This window comes from Pteronotus mesoamericanus, unplaced genomic scaffold (genome assembly GCF_021234165.1).
Source record: "Pteronotus mesoamericanus isolate MK-2021 breed Mesoamerican mustached bat unplaced genomic scaffold, CSHL_Meso_final contig_182, whole genome shotgun sequence".
NCBI classification, from domain to species: Eukaryota; Metazoa; Chordata; class Mammalia; order Chiroptera; family Mormoopidae; genus Pteronotus; species Pteronotus mesoamericanus.
This window is the reverse complement of record NW_026555078.1, coordinates 13,992,016-14,015,868: the sequence shown is the minus strand read 5'-3', so window position 1 is coordinate 14,015,868 and position 23,853 is coordinate 13,992,016. Positions and strand designations below refer to the sequence as shown.

General features: G+C 37.7%; 1 protein-coding gene across 14 annotated transcripts in view; it reads left to right on the top strand.

Annotated features, from left to right (window-relative positions):
• The window catches only part of NRXN3 (neurexin 3), a 1,414,514-nt gene that overhangs the window by 1,153,954 nt on the left and 236,707 nt on the right, over nucleotides 1-23,853 (top strand). The gene's annotated exons all lie outside the window — the stretch shown is intronic.

Sequence of the window (23,853 nt, the reverse complement as noted above, 5' to 3'; positions counted from 1 at the left end):
TTGCTTAAAAAAATAGATTATAAAAGTGGTATCACCTGGATTTTGTGTGTGTGTGTGTGTATATGTGTGTGGTGTGAAATATGCCTTCTAGTAAAAACGGAAAGACCTATTTTCTAGAATTGTCTGCTGCAGTCATGTTTGCGGAGTCCATTTGTATGCAGTCCATCCGATAGGGGAAGCGTGTTTCTCACTGGAATTAGTTGATGGGGAAAACATCATCAATCATAGTCATCACAGAACAATTAAGTACCTAATTGTGCATGGCGCTGAGTTTGCTGCTGAAACAGAAAACTTCATAGGCCTGCTGCCTACCCTCTGGGGGCTTGGAATCCAAGAACTCGGTAGAACATTGAAGAGAAGGAGAACCCAAGACATAAATGAATGAAATATGGTTGCAATGGTGGTGGGGGAGTAAATAGATTCAGAGGAATAAACAAACAGGAAGCTGAGACGGCATCAGACTAAAGGGAGAGATGGTTAAAAAAGGACAAAAGGTAAAATACTAAATTAAAATGACCTGGATTTTGGTTTAAAAAAATATAAATATAATTGAAAAAAGGCACTGTGTTCTTCTTGAGGCTTAGCTCTCACTGAATTTATACTTTAAATTTATTTTTTTCTCTCTGAAGCAAAATTTCCTGTCCCTTTAGTCCCCCTTCTGGGACAATGATGGCTTTTAATTCCTAATTTCCATCACTAACCCTCAGTGAAATTATTGCCTAAGTGTTTGAATAGATATATCTGAGTTTTACATCTATTATTTTCATGCAGAAAAGGAGGAGAACACGCCTGCTTTTCACATGCTTTTGTAAGTATTTTCAATCAATCATGCATTTATAATCCAGCTGGGAAGATGCGATTCAGACAGTCTGCTGCAAGAGTCTGCTGTAAAATTGATCAGCTGGCCGAGTTGTGCTTTTGTGTTTTTTAACGTAGATTTTTGCTTTCTTTCTGGGAAGGAGAAAGGCAAAAACAAAACAAAACAAAAAAAAAAAAAAACCACCACCAAAAAACCTTATGAAACCAGCAGCAGCAGGTGCTGCCAAAATGGTATTTTTCTTATCTGTGCCCATTTCAAGAGGAGAGCAAACGAATGTGTAATTGCTTCTCTCTTAGGCCGCCGGGACGGAGCTCATCTCTGTGGCAGTATCCACTTATTTGATCTAGGTAAGGAAAGAAGCAAAAATAAATTAAAAATGCATTTTCCCAAAGGCTCCAAGGAATTTATTCACAAATGCTCTCTTGTACCAGTTTCTGCCAACTGGATGTAAATATACATATGTTTAGGGGGAAGCAGCAAAGGTCAAAAGCTCTCATAGATATTCTTTCCTTCCGTTTATTCACCTTAAGCACACATGCGTGTTATTTGCAGTGGAGTCAGCTCCGACTCATGGCGACCCCGTGAATGAATGGGGTCCCCAGTGTCCTGTCCTCACCAGCCCTGCTCAGCTCCTGGAGGCCCCTGCCTATGGCTTCTTGTATGGAGTCAATCCACCTCCTGTTTGGTCTTGCTTTTTTCTGATACTTTCCCCAGCATTATTGTCTGTTCCAAAAACCCTTGCCTTCTCCTGATGTGCCCCAAGTAGGACAGGAATTAAGTAGTCACGACAGCAGACCAATTTCTTTTGAATATGATGGTTGGATATGGTGTTTGGAGGCAGTCCATCTATTTAGGCCACAGATGTCAAAATCCAAGTTTCTCAAAAGAAGCAGAAAAAAAAAAAACCTTTTAAATGGTAAGGGGATTTTTTTATTTGAAGAGTTGTATTACAGAATGTTTGGGTGGGGGAAAGGTTTCTCATCCCAGGAGAGGGACAAATGGAAAGACGGTTCTGCTCTCATTTTGGCTTTGGACGGAAGTCAGCCTTCTGGCCCTGCTCTCACCACCTGCGTGTTCGGGCTCCATTTCTTGGGCCTCCTGTGGACTGGATTCTGACTCCCACCAGAGCATCCTTCTCTGGATTCTACTTAATCTTGAACATTCATCTTTAAAAAAAAAACAAACAAAAGTTTTCACAGAGCCCTAGAACATAGAGGAAGCTCAATGTCATCTCTCACATTATCCTGAACTTCTTCAGATGTGACACCTACCCACGTTTTAAGATTTCCAGTAGTTGTCAATGTTTAAAATCTAGCAGTAAGAATACTCTTCCAAATATTTCATCTAACTTCATTCAAGCCTAATGAAATCCATTGCTTTTTGCTTTGTTCTCATAGCAACAAAACAATTGTTTGCTATTAGCTGTTAGCACTCTCCAGTATAATTAATAGCATCGTCTCGGAGGGGTTTTTTTTCCAAAGCTTCTATTTTTTATTCCTTTGAATATATTTCTATTGCTAAGTTTGGATAAGGTTCAGGTTTGCTTCATTGTCAGTGAGTTCACTTCTGTCTCCCCCTTTGCCTATTCATTATTCAAAACCCAACTCAAGGGAAAGAGGTAGGGGGGAGGCAGAGACAAATGTATTTAAAAAGTAAATAAATTAAAAAGAAATTTATATAATAAAAAAAATAAAAAAAAAGATTGTATAGTAAAAAAAGAAAAAAACACACATTGGTAGCCCTAAAGAAAAAAAAAAACAAAAAAAAACCCAACTCAAGCATTCTTTCTTCTGTGAACTCAGTGACTCACCCCTGCAGAAACTTAGGTACTTTGAAACTCATAAGTACATACTTTTACAGGGTATGTGTATGTGTACATGCATGTGTGTATGTAATTTTATGACCTCTTAGACAATAAATTTCTGAACTGCAGAGATCCTGTGCTATTTCTTAATGTGTTCAGGTACAACCTCTGGCATACAGTAGATATTTCATACATGTGTATGGAGAGAATGAGTGAATGAACATGCTGCTGGCAGCAGATAAATGCGCAGTGTGTACTTAGACATTTTGATCAATGCAGAGTCAGAGTGATGCGTCCCTTTGCAAACCAGACCTGTGCTCTGTCCCATGCTGATTAAATGTCCAATATAAGGACTGCCATCTTACCCGGAAATGTGTTTCCCTACCTGGGGTCTTTTAGCTTCAGAGAGCCAAGCATATTCACAATATGTACTTTGTTATCACGCCAACTCAGAGTGAAGACAGATGACCCATATGTGAAAAGTTTGAGGGAGCACAGTCCATAAGGCTACCCGTACTTTTACACCAATTGTAAGTTCAGGAGTTTCCCAAAAACCACTCTCACATTTGATAATTTGGTAGAACTCACTAAGCACTATTATGCTCAGCATTGTGGTTTATGATAGCGACAATATACAAATTAAAATCAAGCAAGACAAGAGACACGTGGGGCAGACTCCGGGGACCCGGCTGTGCAGGTTGTGGTTGCCCTCTCCCCGTGGAGTCATAGACAGGAATGATACGTGATAATGTGCACAGAACATTGCCCACCAAGGAAGCCCACCCAAGCCTTGGCGTCGAGTTGTGTTTTTAGGGGTGGTGGGGGTGCTCCTTCATATAAGCATGTTTACTATCCACATGATGGATTGTGGTTTCTAGTTCCTTTGGAAGTAGAGCCAATACCATGTCACCCAAAGTCCCCAGCATAAATCAGTGTTGGACTTTGCGCGGTGCCAGCCCCACCCTAAACAAAGACAAGCTCCTACAGGAGTGACTTTCCAAGGGCTCGAAGATGACTTCCCAGAAGCTGAGGGCAAAGCCCAGACCTCTCCGTGAGCAAAGTTAAGTTCTCTACTCTACAATAGGCTCCGCATTTTAAGACCTCCGCAAAGGTCTCTCCAAACCCCTTGTCTCCCAATGAGAGAAACAGGACATCTGATCCTGCCTCCACTGCTTGAAACAAAGCCAAAATAAAGGTTTCTTAGATTTTTGAGTTAGGACGAATGTGTTTCCAAGGAACACAATCCCCTCGCGTCAGTTTCAGCCTAGCATCTGTGGGCACAGTGGCATCCCATAGTGTGGAAGGCCTTTAACATCCACCCTCTTCCTCCCTCCTCTCGATGGCAAAATTATCTTCAGTAACAATCACTTAATAGTTTAGTAATTTTCATTATGTTGGCTTGTTCTTTAAAAGAATTCACAATTAAAGTACAAGAATACATTTTACATTTAAAGATATTATTCAAATTTAATAGAAATAGTTCATATATGACCTAGAGTTTGAACTTACCAAACAAAATTTTACATGACCCAGATTCATTGTTTAAACAAAGGGTTGTATAGGACTACAAGGGCTGAAGACACATTACACCAAAATTAAGTGCTAATGATTCTAGAGTATCACAGACTTTCTCTCCAAGTGAGTACATGGAGCTGAGTTCAAGGGTGTTGGGGACTGATTTTATAATTAGGAGTTCTCCAAATTATCGTCCATGTAGAATACAATAATTATGAAATAATAAATAGCAAATATATGTTGATTTGATGCTAACCTATATAATATTAAACTCAACAATGTCTGCAGTAGTAATTTAGAATTTTGACCAAGATTTTTTTGTGTGTGGAATTATTTACCACTAACATTAGTTAGAATTGTGGAGGGAAGACAGAATTAAATTTTCTCTCCCTTTAATCTCAGCCTGCTCTTTGTAGCATAAACGATTCTGGCTTTTCCCCATATTCCTCATAACACAGTGTCTTTGTGAGCTGTGGAACTCACTCTGATATCTTTTTCTTGCCTGGGGTGAGATATATTCCAAGGAGGGTCCAGGATTGCTCATGCATTGCTGTAGAGCATTCACTAGTGCTATTTACAGTCCTAATTAAATGGAAGATTATTAGAAATGGGAAGGTGGCTATAAATAGTGTGGTCTGTTTTATCTGTTTCTTCAGTGTGTAGGAAGAGCATCGCTGAGTTTCTCCCTTGAAGTTCAGTTAACTCAGGATGCATTCTGCTTTTGTTATTCTGCTTTAGCATTTTTTAAAAGATCTCCTGATGCTGATGAAAGTGGGGGAAAAAAAAAAACAACAAAGAGGAATCACTCCCAGTCATTGCAGAATATGGACAGGAAAAAAAGCGGAAAGAAATAGAAGTGGGAGGGGTGCAAGTGCTGTAAGAAAACACAAATGTGGGCCTGATCCTTTATGACAACTTTTTTTTCTGAAGCCATCTAAAATAAATCTTACTTTCAGATCTGTGGAAAATTGGTTCATTTTACCCAGCCATAATGTGACTGACTAGACTGTTGGGCAAGCCGGGGGGCTAGGGTCCGGAGCTCTCTCTCTCTGCCCTCCGGTTAGGACATCTTTTTCAGGGTGGGAAGGAATGAATGAATGAATGGCAACAGCCCTATGCATAACACTCGTAGGTTTAATAATTCCACAGGTCTTCACTCTGGCATTTTTCAGAGCATCTGTCAGGGCATGTGAGAAATGGAACCACTTTGTCAGTGGTACTTGTCTTTCTCAAAAACTGATAATAACAGGAAGAGCAAGATAGTCTTAGGTATATTTCCTTTCAATAGCGAATGTTATTTTAAAGCAAATTTCACAATGTTTACAGAATTCTTTGTTTCCTTATTGCACTTTAAGTAATACATAAAAAATTAAGTAAACCACTAAAAGCTATAGTCTAATTCAAAGAGTGATCCCAACACAATAAACCTAGAGAGGGTCATTTTTCCTTAAATTCCCAGTGACTAAATAGAGGACTATATAGATAAATGTTGAAAGAGTGAAACAGGCACTTCTCTGAGCCTCAGTTTCCTCACCTAAAAGTAGAGAAAATAGTAGTACCTGCCTCCCAAAGTAGTGAGGATCAGTTCAGAAAATCTAAGTAAAGAGCTTAGAGAGTGCCTGGACATAGATGTGCTAAATAGTGACTATTATCCCAATAGTATTAGGTGAGGAAAGATAATTTGCTCCCTCAAAGAAAACTTCTTAGTGAATTTATTCTCATAAATTTAAATTTTGTCCTTTCTTTTTAAGGTCAATAAAAGTCAATAAAGGTATGTTTTGGCTGATGGAAGAGAAAAGAAGCCCATGGACAAATAGCACAGTTTTCTGGAATAAATCTCTGCTGTCTGTGTCTACTCTTTTTTTTTCCCTCCTTCTCTCCTTTCCACTGAACTTAAGGTTGCTTACACTGATGCCACTACAGAAAGTGACTGTGCAGTCACTATAGACATTTCTTTCAAGATCATTCCAGTCTGTTCAGGTTTGGAGAGAGGCAGCCTGTCTTTCAGTGATAAGGACTGTTAGGTGACAGGATTGAGCTGAGTCCATCTTCAGAGTGCTGGCTACTACACACAGTGCCTGCTCCAATTCCATGAAGTCATCAAAGATTTGCAATCCGTTCCTTGAGAAAATGGATTTTGAAGTAGTAGAGTTTCTGATCACTACTAGGTTATTTTTTTTTTTTCTGGGCATTTTAATTATGTTTTTGGCAAGGGTGACAAACAGTCAGCAAGTTCTACAGAGAGCCTAACTGAGGCCACTTTCCTGGTATAGACTGTTCCCCCTCCTCCCCAATCATCCATTCATGAGTTCAGTCAAGTAGAAATATATGATGAATAGCATATGGTTGTTGGGGGATATTGTATCAATCCAAAAGTGAGGTGAAATATTCTAAGAGTATCCCAGAGATTAAATAGGTGAATCTAGTAAAACAAATAAGAAAAAAAAAACTGTCTTGCTTTCCGCAGATGGGGGTTTACTGTATGAGTCAATATGCATGTGGACTTTTAATTTTTAACTGGAGGACCAGAGGGAAGTAACTACAAAGGGGATTAGAGGTAGGAATGACTTCAGAGATTAAGGGATAAAGAACGCAGACAGGAGTTGATGGCAGCAATTTGACTCAAACCGTTGTGGGACTTGGGACACTGACATTGTAACTCTGAGGCCCTGAGGAGTGTTTTACACAGATGTGGAGAAGAGACCATTTTCTCCCGTCGCACCAGGGACAGTAGTACAGCTTCAGCACCCTACGAGTTTGGCTGACCGCCTGAGTGTAGCTGCCTTGCTTGAGGCAGCAGAAGAGCCTACTGTAGCTGTAAGGTCAGGATGAGGTTGTACACAGGGAAGGAATGGGAACTCCCCATGTGAGCAAAGGGATCTGAAAAGGTTCCTTTGAATGAAAAGGAGGGATTAAACAGGAACCTCTGCACTGCAATGAAAATGCAAAACTCCCTGCTTCAGCCTCCCAGACAAAAGTGAAGATTTTGAGTAATAGCTGAAGTCAGGTAGCTGAGGATGCTTTATTTGAGAATAGGACAGGCAAAACAACCAAAGATCCTTTATGTTCCAAATTCAAACTTTTAAATGTTAGAGACTAGAGGACAGATGCAGCCCTCTAAGAGAATAGGCTGTTCATGTCTTAATAAATAGATTGCATTTCTCCTATTAGTATAGCATGACAAATGACCTATATTGTTTTAGGAACTGCTCCAAAACATTGAGTTAATTTTAGTCAAGTGATTTTATGTCAACAACACAATGAAGAGTTTAGTCACAGGATGGAAGGTGGTAAACCTATAACCAGAAAGATCCTCATTTTCTCCTGGTCTGGACAAACCTCTGGAATGAGTCATGGCCAAGACAGTGACTGGAAAGGCATGCCACTTTCTGAAAGGATATGGCACAGCCTACAAAGATCATGGTGAAACCTGTGTGAAAATGTTGATAACGACTAAATAACCCTTGCAAATCAAGTGGAGAGGGACTGAATGGAAGTATAATGTTCTTTCTGTTTTAGGAAGGCCCTTGATAATGCAACCTTGGTATAGTGAAGAACCTTGACATTCCTTTCCAGGAATATTTTCCTAAATATGAGTTACGAGTAGAGAGCAAACTGCTATGGGCTTACTAATTAATGTGCGCATACCACTGATTTCCCCATGTCTTAGCCATGCATGCACATTGGGTTTACAGCATATGAAGGCCAAGCGTGTGGCTTAGCATATGGTGCTCCTAGAAGTAAGCATGCTGCCTGTCTCTCTGCCTATCTAATCATAGCAGCAGAGAAATTGACTTTTCATTTTTCTTTTCCCCAGGCCCTGGGAGGTGTATGTGCCAAATACTTGGCATTCTTAGTAACAAAGTCAATCATAATTAGGATTCTAAATTAAACTACATTGCTAGCTAGGGCATGTCATGTTTTATATTATTTGTTTGAGCAAACATAACTTGAAAACAACAACAGAAGAGAAATAAGTAAAGTTCCCATTTTTTTTCATGTGTAATAATTTTGTGGAATTTTATTTTGTCAGAATGTTGGATAACCTGAGGGATCAAAAAATATAAAGATTTATGTGAGACTATATTCTTCTGAGTAATGGTTTTGTTTTGAAATACCCATTGTATAATGTCGGATGTGGTCAGATGTATGTGGAAGACTTATTGGAAATTAACTGTGGAAAAAATATGGTATAGTTTCAGTCATTCCATTGACTTTGCCCTTGGAGTCTGCCTTGGCTTGGTTTTCAGTGTAGTTAATGTTTCACAGGTGAATGTATAACTATTTTATACTTGAATGCATTCAAAAGCTATTGAGATATACTCTTTGCAGAAGAAAAAGAATGTTCTCAATGAAGAACCCACACTTTTATTTTGGATCTAGACTCTATTGTCCTTACAATCCTTAATGAACAAAAGTCATTTTCCACTCACATGTTAGGTCTTAGGCTAAAAGAATTCCCTGGGACTCCATTTCTTCCTTTATGAAGTGAGAGGCTGGATGACCTCCATGAAGTTAATTTGTTAAAGATCCTAGTAGTTGGTGGTAGAGCCTCGATTAGAACTCATTTCACTTATTTTAAAGCAAATTAACAAAAACCAAACTGACCCAGTGCACAGCACTGGGGAGAAGAGTAGGCTCTGAAAGGGTCTTTAAAGACAAATCATTTGCCAACCTGGAATTCTCTTTTCTAATCATAAAACTCCATGCACAATCTTGGCCCTCCTTTTCCTCCTTTTCATATTGCTTCTTCTCATGCCTCCGTGGGCTGTGGCGGTGGTGGAGAGATGCCTCTAGAACACATCTGGATTGCAAGTTGAGAACAGGATGCCAAGAAATTCTACTTTCATGGCATTCGAAATGGCGTGGCTCTTAAAATCAGGTCTAACATAGCACTCTTTGTGTGTTCTTTGAGAGAAGGTATTGCAATTTTTTTCACTCCAGACTTTTTTGTGACAATTTTATTCAGTCTTATCTTCTTTTACACCAACACTAGCTGTTCTTGTACATCCCTATATTTTAGTTTCTTTGTCACTGGTTAATTGCCATAAACACATTAGTGGTACGCTGAGTAAGCTATGACTTCATTGTCATCATAAGACCCAGGTGAATCTCCTAGTAACTAAATACTAATAAATCCTACTTTTGTCAATGACTTCAGTCACACTGATTACCATTTTAGTGCTGTTCCCTCCTCACCATAGCTGTTTTCTACAGAACAGAATGGTTGTACCAAAATTTTTCACTAGGAGTCATATTTAAACTCTTTATGACCCTTCCATGACGGGTGTGGCTCAGTGGATTGGGCATCCTGCAAACTGAAAGGTCACCGGTTCCATTTCCAGTCAGGGATATGACTGGGTTGTGGGTTTGGTCCCCAGTTAGGGACATGCAAGAGGCAACTGATCGATGTTTCCCTCTCACATTGATGTTTCTATCCCTCTCTTTTTCTATCCATCCCCCCTCTCTCTAAAAATGAATAAATGAAATCTTTAAAGTCTTTATTATCCTCAGTATAGAATATAGCAGTGCTTCATTGGCAATTTTCACAGAGCTTTATACCTTAAAAATCACCTTAATTGCATGTGAGTGCCTATGTTTTAAATTTTAATCCTCACCTGAGGATATGTTTATTGACATAAGGGGGGGAGAGAGTAAAGGGGTGGGAGAGAAAGAGAGACATCAATCAGTTGCCTCCTGTAAGTACCCCGGCGGAGATCAAACCTGCAACCTAAGTACATGCGGAATTGAATCCGCAACTTTTTACCTTTTGGTGTACGGGACACTTCAACCAACTGAGCCACCCAACTAGGGTAGGGTTCTTTTTATTTTTTTGAATGAAAGACAGTATACAAATTTATTTCTCTTAAAAAAAATAAAGCAGAGTAAATTGGTCTGTAAGACACTTTTGTCACTATAATACATGTCTCCTCCCTTAACTTCTTGGAAAGCTCTTATTTCAGCTTTCACTGTGAGATCTTTGTTGTTTCACCACATGCTTCTGTCAAGGAGGCCCTTGGATTAGTGCCATGATGCATCTTTGCTGGACGCTTCTCTCAAGTGCTGTCACCGACTTTCTTCATCACATGGTTTAAAAATTAGGCTAGCAGTATTAAAATTAGATGGAAAAGTTATGTAAGACATATGTAAATGTGTATGCTTTCAAGTATACATTCAGTCATGCATGTATAGATTTTACAAAGAGAGCCAAAGAGAGAGGAGAGAGAAGTCTGTATAGGTAAAAGGGGGAGCCACGATGGAAGCACTGTGTGTGTGAATATCCAGTGTCTATATGATGATGTGTTACAAGTATACATGCAGTTCTTCTGTGTGTGTGTGTGTGTGTATATATATATACGCAAGTATACTTGCAGTTCGCGCGCGCGCGCGCGCACACACACACACACACACACTGCCTTTCCAGACACCAGCAAGTCATGGTGATCAAGATTCAGTAGACAGTTGATGATAAGACCTACAGCTTGAATAGGAAACTGTCTTTAACTTTAAATGTTCATCAGTTTTCATGTGTAGGTTATGTGACACTTTCAAATGTGATCTGGGTTTGAATTCCCCAAATTTTGTGTTTGACTTCTCGTGCTTACTGTTAGTTTGCCCTTGAATTCCAGTTTCTCTCAGAGTCATAAAATTCTTAGATGATTTATCTCGCTAGGTGACTTACCTCATACCCGTACTCAAATATGATTATAGACCATTTCAGATTCATTCCAGGAAAATATCACCTGTCAAGATGATATTTCTGAGCAATTCCTATATTTTTTCCCATTCTATTATAGAAATGTCTCTCATTCACAAATAGCTTGTTTCTGAATTTTTGTTCCATATGCCTAGTGTCACACCATAAATCAAAATATTGTTATGGTCATATAAATGGCTATAATATGGATGCTTTAGAATTGCATATGTGGTCTTGCTCAATTTGTTCCTACTCAGATCCGCTTCATTTTTAGGCCAAAGGGTAGTTTTTCATGCTACTCCCACCTCATACTCTGCCTATGAACTTTAGGCCCACTTGTATCCTAATGGTTACTTACTGGCAGGGAGAGGAATATCTGCTGTTTGAACTAAACTGTCAGTTTTGGGTGATGAGCCATGAGATTAACTTCTGTCTTGTTCTTTAAATGTTCCTGAGGCTCTGTGGGACTTACAGAATTCTACTGGTGTCAGTAATGTTGACAGCCTTCATTCAGGCCACAGAGAGCGGAGATGTTGATTTAAAAAATGCCATATTAAGCATGATTTAAGTTCCTAATAAATGAACAAGAGGCTCCATGTGTATCAGTCCTCATAACCATTGTTAACAAATGTGTTTTGGGTTTAATTTCTGTACTTACTCAGTAATATCTTTCAAATACATGGAACCATCTCAGGGAAATTTTTTTTATTTTTATTGATGATGTGTTCAGTGTTGTATTCCAGTTGTGTAGACTCCAATATATTGTTTCTTTTAGAAATAAAACTGGAAATGTTCAGAATAATAAAATTTTAAGAGGGAATATATAACAAGATAACTAAGAAAAAAATTAAATAAGGAAGAGATGGATAGTGAGATGTAAGTATAGATTATTTAGAATATATTTCATCAAAAATTGCTTTTTAAGTGTCAATTTCTCTTTCTGCAGAAGACATTATTGAACAAAAAAGAAGCCACATACAATTCAATTTAAATTTATCACTCTATTATTTTAATATATTTACTCAGGGTTAACAACTCATTAAGCACCAAATTGCTCCCTTTTAATGAGTCTCTGATGCTAAAATTGAGCTGACTTACACTTTACTGTAATATAACAACAGTGCTACTGCATATGGATGTAATAAAAATTAAGTAAATGGTACTGAGTGCCTATGGACTGGAAACCAGATTTGTGATATGAAATAGAAAATATATCATATACATGTTGCTTGTGAAAACATGAGTAATAGATTTTATCCATAAAAACATGATAAGCCTACTTTGGTTTGCACTAGTAGGTTCAAGGAAAACAATTCATATTTTATTGTCACATTCACCTTGCTTCTACAATAAGAGAATTCTAGAATCTGTTAAAAAAATATCAATATAATTCTAATATCCTAGACCCTGTCAGTGTATAACTGCTGTCAAGGTTATGAGGATACTAGTCAATCCTGGGTTGAATGTTAGAAATCAGCACTCTTAAAGTGTTAGCCATGCTCTGGCTGGTGTGGCTTAGTGGACTGTTGGCCTGTGAACCAAAGGGTCACCAGTTCGATTCCCCATCAGGGCACATGCCTGTGTTGTAGGCCAGGCCCCCCAGTTGGGGGCGTAGGAGAGGCAACCACACATTGATATTCTCTCTGTCTCTTTCTCCCTCCCTTCCCCTCTCTCTAAAAATAAATAAATAAAATCCTTTAACAAAGCATTAGCCAGTTATTTCTGGGACATTCTGCAGGAGTGTTGTCATATGTACCCGCAAACAAGTCAGTTATCTTGAGATACCATATGCTATCAAAATTAGTCTTTGTTTTTCCTCCCTCACCATCCTGTTGTCTTCAAAGCATTGGCTCAAACCTGATTGCAGATTCCCTCCTTGAAAACCATCCATCGTGAGAACCACGAATGCCCTGGTGCAGGAGCATAACCCTCCCCAAACCTGCAGCTGCCTGGGTGCCAGGGCGACGCTGAGTTTCCCACTGAGAAGAGAGCAGCTGTCTTCTCCCTGGCCCAGCAACCTTTTGCTCTGCAGGGCAATGCCCAACCAACTTAGCCACAGTGGTCAGGGCTGTGACTAAACTTTAAAACTTTTCCATTTTAGTTTTTTTTCCTTAGGTCTTGCCTTCAACATACCTCTCAAGCCATACAATCCCCTCCATCTTCCTTTGGTCTCTTAGGGCCTTAACTCCAACAAAAACTCCTTTCTTTCCCACTATAAAACAAAATCTCTGTGACTATCAATGGAACAAACAGACACAGTAGTGGTTGGTGGAGGACATAGTATGTTGAGTTAATATTTTCCCTAACAGCATTGGACCCTGGCACTGCCAACCAAGAGACTTGCTATAAATTTATTCATGCTATCTATGGCTTTGGGCAACATTCACATGAAACATGTATAGGAAAATATATGTTGCATTTGTTTCTGGGTATGAAACATACTGTTAATGTAACAAGATATGAACTTTAAAGGAATACATTTTTTTCCTTTTTTTTTTTTCTATGAAGGTTCACCTTTCAATCACTATGCTTTCAGTGTAATCAACATTTAGGAATCATCATGATCACTCATTTACTCTGAATTGAGCCACAACCCTATTTTACCTTTGTCAGTAAGGAACCTTGTGTTAGGATTTTAAAAATTGTTTCAAATATGCATAAAAATTGTTTCCTGGTATCCCTTGGTCCACACCTTAATTAGTATTAACCCAGAATCGGAATTACCATAAAAACACAAGAGAAAGCTTAATTTTTTTTTAAATCTTCCTGGAAAAATTATAAAAGCAAGCCTCTTTAATAGTTACTAAAATTGATGAATAATTTATGAATCCAAATTTGAACATTATAACTAGCCTTTATACTCTGTATTTGAGGTAACTTTAATTTCCATGTTTCTTTCAATTGAATATAATTTATGTATTTAGTATGAATGAGTTTTTAAAATTTTTCTCTTGACATGGCTTCCTAAGTTTCTAACTTACTATTTTAAGAATTCTGTAATAATAGGGTTCCCATTTCTGTGTGATGAGTATCCTCGAATTTACCCTTCCTCCCATACAAGTGAACTCTTTTTGGTTCACAGTCATTTTCATAATAGACCAGTTTCTCACATTCAGGTTTATTTTGATGTTTACATATAGCAGTTGTTTGCTTTGATTTGTCTTAACTTTTATTTATTGAGGTGTAACTTATGTACAGTGAAATGATCAGATTTTAAGTATACTGTTCAATGAGTTTTGACAAGTGCATACAATTGTACAACCCACACCCCTAATAAGCACAGAACTTTTAAATACTCCCCTGAAAATGAGCTCATGCCCAATTCTCTCTTCCTATAAACAACCACTGATCTAACTTCTATCATCATAGTTTAACTTTTCTCATTCTAGAATATAATAAAAATGAAATTATATATCGTTTCCTTTTTGGTCTGGCTTATATTACTCAGCATACTGTTTTTGAGATTTAGTCGATTGCTTTTTAATAATACACATACAAATGAGTCTCATAGGCTTGAACAAGTCAGAGTTTCTTATGAAATTAGACATTGTGATTTTCTACCTACTGAATGATGAAGAGGAAACTAGGTATTTAAGTGACTTTTAAGGCACTGAGATAGGTTTTTATCACTGAAATAAGACAGTTTTTTGATCTCCAATTATTTCTTTGAAATTTCAATATTCTTTTATAAATTAAATATTTAGCCTGTTACCCAAAGGCAAAGTCACAAATACTTTTTTTTGATACGTATGTTCATGCTCAATCACCTGAATACTGATTAATTTCATCGACTTCTACTAATATTAAGATGAACTAACATATAGTTACAATTTTCATTTTTCTTCTATATCTTTCATAAATAATGATTTTTTATGCCAACATGATTTTAAAGACCTTCACTGTCTTAAAGGAAAACAATATTAAGACTAAAATACTAAAGAATTGTTTAACTTGAAGAATAACTCAAGCAGAAATTTTATCATCTGTCAATACACAGTAAGAATAATTTTTTCAAAATGGAAAAAGGAAAATGAAGCAATTAAGTATAACAATATCTGAAAGAATAGCAGATAAAGTCCAGGAATTTTCAGCTGTGGTTTGATGAAAAATTATGATACACTTGATATCATCTAGATTCTTATTTGAAAAATAAGTTATTGTATATATTAAACTTTCTGGTATTTTAAAGGGGAAAACATAATAATTACTTGTTTTTACTTCCTTGTTTGATACCACACATCTGCCATGATAACAAGTTTTGTCTGCACACTGAGATTTATTAGACTAATAGTTCATAGCTCAGCTCCTTTTCATATACAACCCTTGAAAACTCTTGACTTCATTTTAAGATAACTCTCACCCCTTATTATTTATTGTGTTTAGTACCAATTCAGGAAATGAAAAGAAGTTGCTATTATAATCTTTTATGTCCTTAAGAAAATAAAACTCCAGAATTTATAAAATGGAAGAATAAAGGTATTTCAGAAAATATTTGCATGTGTGTGTATTTTTATGTGTATGTTAAGCAACAGCATTTTACAATCAACTTTAGGTAAACAAGCAAACCAAAAGAAGGATCAACAGGTATATTGTTTTTCATTGATCCATTGCCACTTTGGAATGAAACACAAATTTAATTATGGTAGCAGAGATAATAACTTTCAATTTGATAGATCCTTATTTAACAAAGAGGTGTTACAGTTTTTGGAAGATAAAATAATAGCTACCAAAATGATACGCGTTCCATGATATGCTGTTCTTAGTTTCTTCAGCACCACGGGCAATTGGAACAGCTTTCTTGGCCTGAAAATAAAACAGTGATAACCTCAGAACACATAATTATTACAACCAGTGCAGATGCATTTAACTTTACAGTAGATGCCCTCCTAAGGTACTATACATAAATAATTTTCTTAAAAGTTGAATAACCACTTAAATGTTTTAGGGCAACTCATTGCTTAGAAAAAGTTTGATTTTTTTTAATATAATTCAAGAAATAATACTGACATCTATTTTGTAAAATAGGGTGTTTTCAACATAATTTGTTGAGTAGTGACACATTTATGTAAGAGTAAAACTTTCCTTGAAAATAATGTCTAAGTATAGATAACTTAGCTGTTACAGGACATAAGTGAATTGATATTTTTGTGATTCTCAGTCTAGAGCAGGTGGGAGGAAGGTTATCAGAACCATAGCGGCTGGGAAGTGTTTAAATTACACATTCTTCTCTTACTCTGATGAAAATCAGTGCCACAAGGATGCACTGATGCTAATCAGAGTGTGTTGGATCCTTGAGCGAGTAAAGGGCTAAGAATAAAAAGCTGACAAATCACAGCCTAGAGATACTATATCCTTTAGAATAAATATATCTTTTTGGTTTTACATCCTTTTACATGAAGACAGTCCCTGGAATAATTTATGATCAAAAGTAATCCAAGTGCCATCACAAGCTTAAAAAGAAATTCCAGCTCCTCGAGAATTCTAGCAATGGATATCCTGAACATCAATTTTTCAACACTTTGAGGCTTCAAGGAATTGTCCCACAGTAGAGAGGCGTTGGGTGAAGATGGCCTAAAAGCCTGTGGGAGATAAACTTAGGGGAAAGTGGCTGAAAAGGAGAAAATTTCTGAGCCTATGGGAGTTTACATAACAGTTAACAAAAGTAGCCTTTGAGCTCATCCGAGTGCAGAACTACCTCCATTAAGTGTAAGTTTGTGTTTATTAAACAGGATAGCTTCTTCTAGACATTTTCTTCCAAAACATCATGATGATTTTCATTCTTTTTCCCCCTATATTTTGGACAGTTCCAAGATTACTTATGTATAGTTTTAAAAATTTATTGATTGATTTGAGAGAGAGAGAGAGCGCACATCACTTTTATTGTTCCAACCTTGCATGCATTCATTGGTTTATTCTTGTACGTGCCCTGACCAGGGATCCAACCTGCAACCTCGGTGTATCTGAGCTGCAACCAAGCTCCAACCAGCTGAACTACCGGGCCAGGATCTACTTGTGTGTATGTTTTATTCAAGACTTTAAACAATTGTTGATTCCACAAATTGGCACACTGCATATTTTAAATGAAAATTAGTAGTTTTTAATTAGTGCTTGACTCTATGACTATTAAAAATATCTTCTGAAATAATCAGTTGTACAAGTTATCCATAGTGTGCAAGTCTTACATTAGCCATCTTGCATTTGCCCCTCTTTATTCAACCAGTTTCACTTCTTCTCTTTAAGAAAATGGAATTGGAAGAACAGACCACCTACCTGTAGTACCTACGTGACTTGTGCATATTGTAGATGATCAGCAAGAGATGAAAAGGCACATGTAATATTTATTTACCATAAATGATTTCCATTCTGTCTACATTGGATACATGTGATTTAACCTTCATTGACATAGTTGCTTACTGTGAAAGTTTTAGATGTAGTATGGGAAAAACATATACAATCTACTTATCTAGAATTGTGCTGTTTACTATAAAGGTAGCTAAAAGTATATGGCTATTGAGTAATTAAAATATGGCTAGTGTGAAAGAGGAAATGAATTTTCAATTTCACTTAAATACAATCCATTTAACTTTAAATTAAAAAATTGAAGCAATGTAAAATATTTCCCATTAAACACAACCGTATTTTTTTGCTAGGACTACATTTTACCTAAAGCTTTGAAAATTTGGCATTGGAATTGCAATGTGCAGTATAAGTGTAAAATATATGCTAGATTTTGAAGACTTAGCATTAAAAATGTAAATTATCTCATTCATAATTTTATATTAATTACATGTTGAAATTATAATATTTTGAATATATTGGGTTATATAAAATATATTACTAAAACTAATTTAACATATTCCTTTGTACTGTTTTGGTTTTTTTACTATGGCTCCTAAAAATTTTATATCTGTACAGGTAGTTCATATTATATTTCTATTGGGCTGTGCTGATCTAGAACATTCTGAAATGTATGGCAATTATTCTCCTGTGGTTTCATGAAGAAAATATTCCTCCAAAGCTGAGGACTCGTTAGGCAAATCTGAAGGCAGCAGGTTTTCTCCTTCATCTATGTCATGTGGGAAAGAGCCTCTTTCCCAGTGTATGAGGCCACACTTGAGATTTGGCAACATTATTGGCCCATTTTGTCATTCTTCAGTTTTCCCCTCTGCTGTAGTATGTAACACATAATTTCTGGCAATGGTTTTAAGATATTTTTCTCCACCTTTTCTTTTTAATCAGTGAAATATATACTCTATGAAGAGCGGTGAGCTGATTATTCAGAAAGTCAGTAGGATTCAACATGATATAGCTGAAATGATGTGAGTTTGAATCCTTGTTTTTCTAGTTATCTGCTGCATGTCCTGGGGAAAATTGCTTTTCCTAAATTTCAATTTACTTCAACAAAAAGTGAGACCTAATGGAAAAATTCAGTATATCAAAATTAATTAGATTTAAAAGAAACAAGAAATACGAAACTATACAGTAGTTAGTGGGTCCTCAAATGTGTTGTCAGCCAAGACCACCTACATTTTACCTTTCTGTCTTAGTGGCCACATGGAATCATGACCGTTAAAACAGAGACAGCAGTGAGTCTGACACACACACACACCAGCTTACCAAGTGTCATTCCGGTCCCTGTGATGGGAAGGTCCCATTGCTCTGCTGTTCTCAGTCCCTCGTTCTATATACTCTGTGCAAAGCTTTCAGTTCTTCCACTTGCATGAAAACTAAATTATGACTTGGATTATATCAAAAGATTGTCCCAGATTGTGAGGCGAAAAAAGAGTATTTTAAAATATCACTAACCTCTTAATTCACCAAATTTGTTTATATATGTGTGTGTGTCTGTGTGTGTGTATGTATTTTTTTTTTGTTTTGTTTTGTTTTGTTTTCCTAGCACAGAAATTATTTTTCAGCCTCCTCCGGAAAAGTTCTCTACCAACATCATTCTAGAGCAAGTTAACATGTTATGAGATTTGCTTTGTGTTTTGAAAATGCTTGTCAGACAAGTTTTCAACACAGACATTTGTGATTTACATTAGTTTGCATAAGAAAATGTTACTCCAGAGACAAGGTTCTCTCTATTCTTTCTGACACTACAGAACAAAGAGGGGCAAGTGATTTTTTTCTTAATAAGTCAATAAATCATTTGGGATTCATAGGAAACAAAGTATAGGGTTGTTAGTAAATCTTAGTTCTCCCTCCAAATGCTCTCTAATATCCAATTTGTATTACTGTTGTTGTAATTTATTTTCCAGTTTGGGTGACTGATCCCAACAAAACTCATTACCTCTGTGTCTTCCTATCTGTTATATCACTTCATGTTAGAGACAACTTGCTGGAAGTAGTGGTCAGTGTGAGCCTTTTTCTTAAAAAACATTTTCCTGTCTGGGAACTTAGGTAAATAATTCATAGACTGAGTCAGGCTCTTAGATCTCTGAAAAAAAATGACCTAGACATGGCATTTCAAGTCAGTCCTCTTTTAATGTAAACTATATAGGCAGAGGAAGAGCTTGAACCCAGCTGATTAATCTCAAGGCATAAAGACTAAGATTAAAATGCACTTGAACATCAAAGGATGAACATTCCAAAAGGCCATTGGGAAGTTCTTTATCCAAAGCATCCCCAACACCCAATTTAAGCACTAAATAATTCTTTTAAAATTTTAGTATTCAAACAAGAAAATAAAGTGTAGGAATAATATTTTTTAAATCAACATGTAGTGATTGGGGGTAGGGTTGGAGAAGTGAAAGGTGATGTAAGTCAGATGTACTTTGAATAAGAAAAGACAGATGTTGTAAGAACAGATAAACTCATAATCTTATTTGCAGCGTTAGTATTGTTGGTACAGAACATTTGGTAGAGAAATTCAGTTGTGGTAGCAGAGATGCATAAATGGTTTTGTGTGCAATGTTGTCTTCCTCGAGAGCCAGGTCATGGTTATCAGACAACTTGCTACAGAATCTTCAGGAATACTTTATTTCCATTTCCTGTCCAAGGTGGAAATTTTCTCCTGGATGTTCCTGATAGTAGACCATCTGCCCTGTGCGCCAGGGACCGGGTCTTCTACTAAAGGTTAAGGTGGGGTTTGGGTTCTATTTGATGGTGTTTTATACAGGAAACAGAGTGCCGGCATCGTACCTGCTTGTCAGGGTTCCGGAGGGAGCTGGTAATATGGAAGAAGGAGCACCAAAGGGCCATATTACTAACAGCTGTGGAAGCTCTCTTACCCACAAAACATTGTTTTTGAAACAGTGTACACGTGCACTTGAAACCTAAGCAGTGCTTCCTCTACTTCCCTTAGGAACTATTTCTTAGCACCAGCAAGGCTGGATGAGTCCAGTGGGTTATGGGTTCAAGGGACGCCGAGGACAGATGGGCACCATGTAGAGTCTGGAAGAGAAAGAGCACATGTATTTGTGCTTTTTGCGGCCCAGCGACTTTATCCAATAGCAAACTGTGGTCAAATTGCATGACTCCAATCTGATCAGAAGATCGCATCCCCTTTCCATGATGAAGTGCTGAGAAGACGACAGAGGCGGGGCTGGGATAGGAAGCACAGTCTACAATCACCCTATTTGAATCTCAGTATTTTTCAATGCAGCCTCCTCCTTGTTTGGACAGTTTCAAGTCTCAGAAAATTCTTTCTTAAATCAGTCTGCTATTTCTTCCCTATGGAGTATTGAAATGAAAAGATAAGTTCTAAACATTCTCTTGCACGCCGACTTCTCAGATATTTTAAGACTGCTACTCACTATCCAGCCCCCTTTATGAAAATTGGTTGCTTGTTTCCCATCTTCCAGTTTTTTTTTATCTATTATCATAATTATTTAAAGACTCCCTAACAATGGTGTCACAACCACATATACAATCCCCCTCAGTGTTCCAGCTCTCCTGTTGGCCTTATCCTTTAACTCATTGGGAGAACCTAATTGCTCACCTACTCTCTCCTCTTTTACCTTGAGCTTGCCTTTCTTGGAAGCCACGTATACTGTGATTCTCCTAGTCTGAAGATCATTTCTCTTGTGAGAAGAAATAAAAAGTAACTAATCCTACCCTGGCTGGTGTGGCTCAGTGGATTGGGTGCCAGCCTGAAAACCAAAGGGTCGCTGGTTCAATTTCCAGTCAGGGCACATGCCTGGGTTGTGGGCCAGGTCCCTAGCAGGGGGCACTCAAGAGGCAACCACACACTGATGTCTCTCTCCCTCTCTTTCTCCCTCCCTTCCCCTCTCTGTAATAAAATAAATAAATAAAGTCTTTTTTTTTTTAAAGTAGCTAATCCTATACCTCTGTGTCTTCACACCTCTGTTTTAAGCAATAGCCCTGAACCTTTTCTGTTCTTGGCTCCAGACAGATCATAAATGCCATACTCCTAACCCACAACAGAGCAAAACTACTTCACTCTATGGGCTGCCATTGGACTTTGTGTAAGACTTCGTTGATTCCAATTTTCAATCTACCTGATATTATTTATAACAACAGCAATATACATATAGCTGTTCCAACTACTATTCTAAACACTCCACATATATTTACTCCATTGACATTTGCTTTAGGTGGATGCCATTAATATGTCTATTCTATTGAAATAGAAACTGAAACTCAGAGAAACTGAGTGGCTTGTACAAAAGCACAGACCCAAACAGTGGCAGAGCTGAGGTTTGAGGTTTGACTCCAAGCAGCCTGGCTCAGGGGCCATGAACTTTTGCCCTTCCACCATGCTGAAATGTCTACTTGTAGGAGTGCGCATCCTTTTATGTTCTTCCCTGTTTTTCTGAACCTTATTTTATCTTTATATCCTTTTAAACTCTGAGCTCCTTAGAGATTTTCCAATGTGGCCATCAAATTTCTTTAGGTCCTCGAAATAGTTGCTGAATGGAAGAGTCTTTTTCTATCACACATAAACCCGCATGAGTACTTCAGATGCACAAAGCTTGAGGTCAGAGCCTAAATGAGAAAGTATCACAGAGTAAGGAATGATGATAAAATTCAAAGGAAGATAAAATCCCAACTATTTTAAGGTCAAAAACTAGAATCTACAAAGACACCGTTCTGGTTAAGTGGCAAAGGAAAGGCAGTAGCATAAGGTGATTCAGCAGGGGAGCGATGTGAGGCCAACCGCGTGAAATCAGTGGAGCTGGAAGGTAGGCCTGTTCAGTTACGGAAGGAGGGTTGAAGAGGGGAGTGGACTGGGATAGAGAGTCCCAACTCTCCTGACAACTTTAAAAGCCAGAGAGCCTAACACCCAGGTCCTTGTTTCTAATGCCACTCTCCAATTAAAGGAACCAGAGGGTTTGGGGGAAATGATTCATTCTGGGATTAGGCAGGGAATGGATGAGCCTGCAGCATCTTACAGTGACGGGAAGTAAGAAAGTGAAAAACAGAGGAGAGAGGGAAAGAGAGAACCCAAGTAGAATGGTAGGGGTAAGTCAAAGGGATCCAGGAGCCAGCTGAAAGAGCTCCCAATGGCTACAGCCGATTCAAGCAATGAAATAAAAAAATATTGGATTATAACCCCAAATATAAACTATGTGTGTGAGTCTAAGTTACTGAGTAAATAAGTAAATGGGGGAGAACAGAAATATCTCCCTTGCAGAAGAATTACAAATAAATTATGTAAATAATCCCCCATTAAGGAAGTGAAGTATAACTTTCCATTCCTTAAATTTTTCCTGCACATAATGATATCTTTCAAAGAGTATGGTATAGAAAAGGGAAAAATCATAATTTTCAATGACAAAAACTGACAAACATTTACCTCAGCCAGGTAATTGAGGTCAACATCAACAGAGCTAATCTTATTGACAGTATGTACCCTTGGTATGATATGAAGAAATTTAATATGATATCCTAGATGGGATTCTGAAACAGAAAAAGGACATTCAGTAAAAACTAAGAAAACCATAATGAAGTGTGGGTTTTTATTAATGTGTCAATATTGATTCATTAATAGTGACAAAAGTACCATATTCATGTAATACGTCAAGAGGGGAAGATGGGTGGAGGTTAAATACAAATTCTGTGTACTATCATTGCAACCTTTCTCTAACTATAAAACAATTCTAAAATAAAGAATTTATTTTAAAGAAATCAAAGGGCAGAGGCTTCCTGTTGCCCAGCCAGGCCTGGAAGGCTCTGGGGGAAGTGGCCTGATACTTTGTAACATCATCATTAAAAGGGGTCACCTGAAGGTAAGATAATGGAGGTTCCCTGACATAATGATATAACAAAATCAATATGAGGCTAACCTTTGACTACAACTGCCCATTCCTTCACTATGATTCATTCATTATTTGCAAGTTTCTGATTTCTGGGAATAATCTGTAGTCTCAAATTTCGAGATACTGACTTTTTTGTATCATTCTTCATTATTACGGCAGGTGCACGTGAGTGCCTGTGTACATAAGTTTATGCAGGGATAAGGGGGCAATATTAATTGGAGCCTAAGAACAATGAAGGGGTCTAAAAAGAACTAAGGCATGTAGGCTCTGCTGCATATGCTCATGTCTGGATATTCCCTGCCACTTTTTTGTTAATATGTGAAGCACTAAATGCTTTAGAAATAGGAGAAAGAGGGAGCCCCTGGAATACCCCTGTGGCATGTCCAGGCTGTCTCCCTGGCCCTTCTACCGTCGTCTCTGGGGCATACGGGGCTTCTCAGGTACCGGTCCTCTCTCAAAGGCATTGACTTGAGGGTTAGCAGGGCGCTCGTCTCAACTCTAATGAATGGAGTCAGAGTTTTTTTCCCTTTGTGTTTTTACCAGCCCTTTCTATCAGGGATTTGAGTCTGCACCTGTTGTTTATTGTTTTGTTTCTAATGGAACTGCAAGGATGCTCAAGCTGTCTATGTGATAAGGACTATGCAGTCTACTTTGTACTCTGATCCCACCTGACAAATAGGTCCTTCGTATTTGTCATCATTTGGAGGTCATTGCCTGAGTTTACCACAGTTTTGTTTGAACTTCATCCTTCTTCATGCCAAGGTACAACACTCCTACCAACCAGGCCCTCATTTCT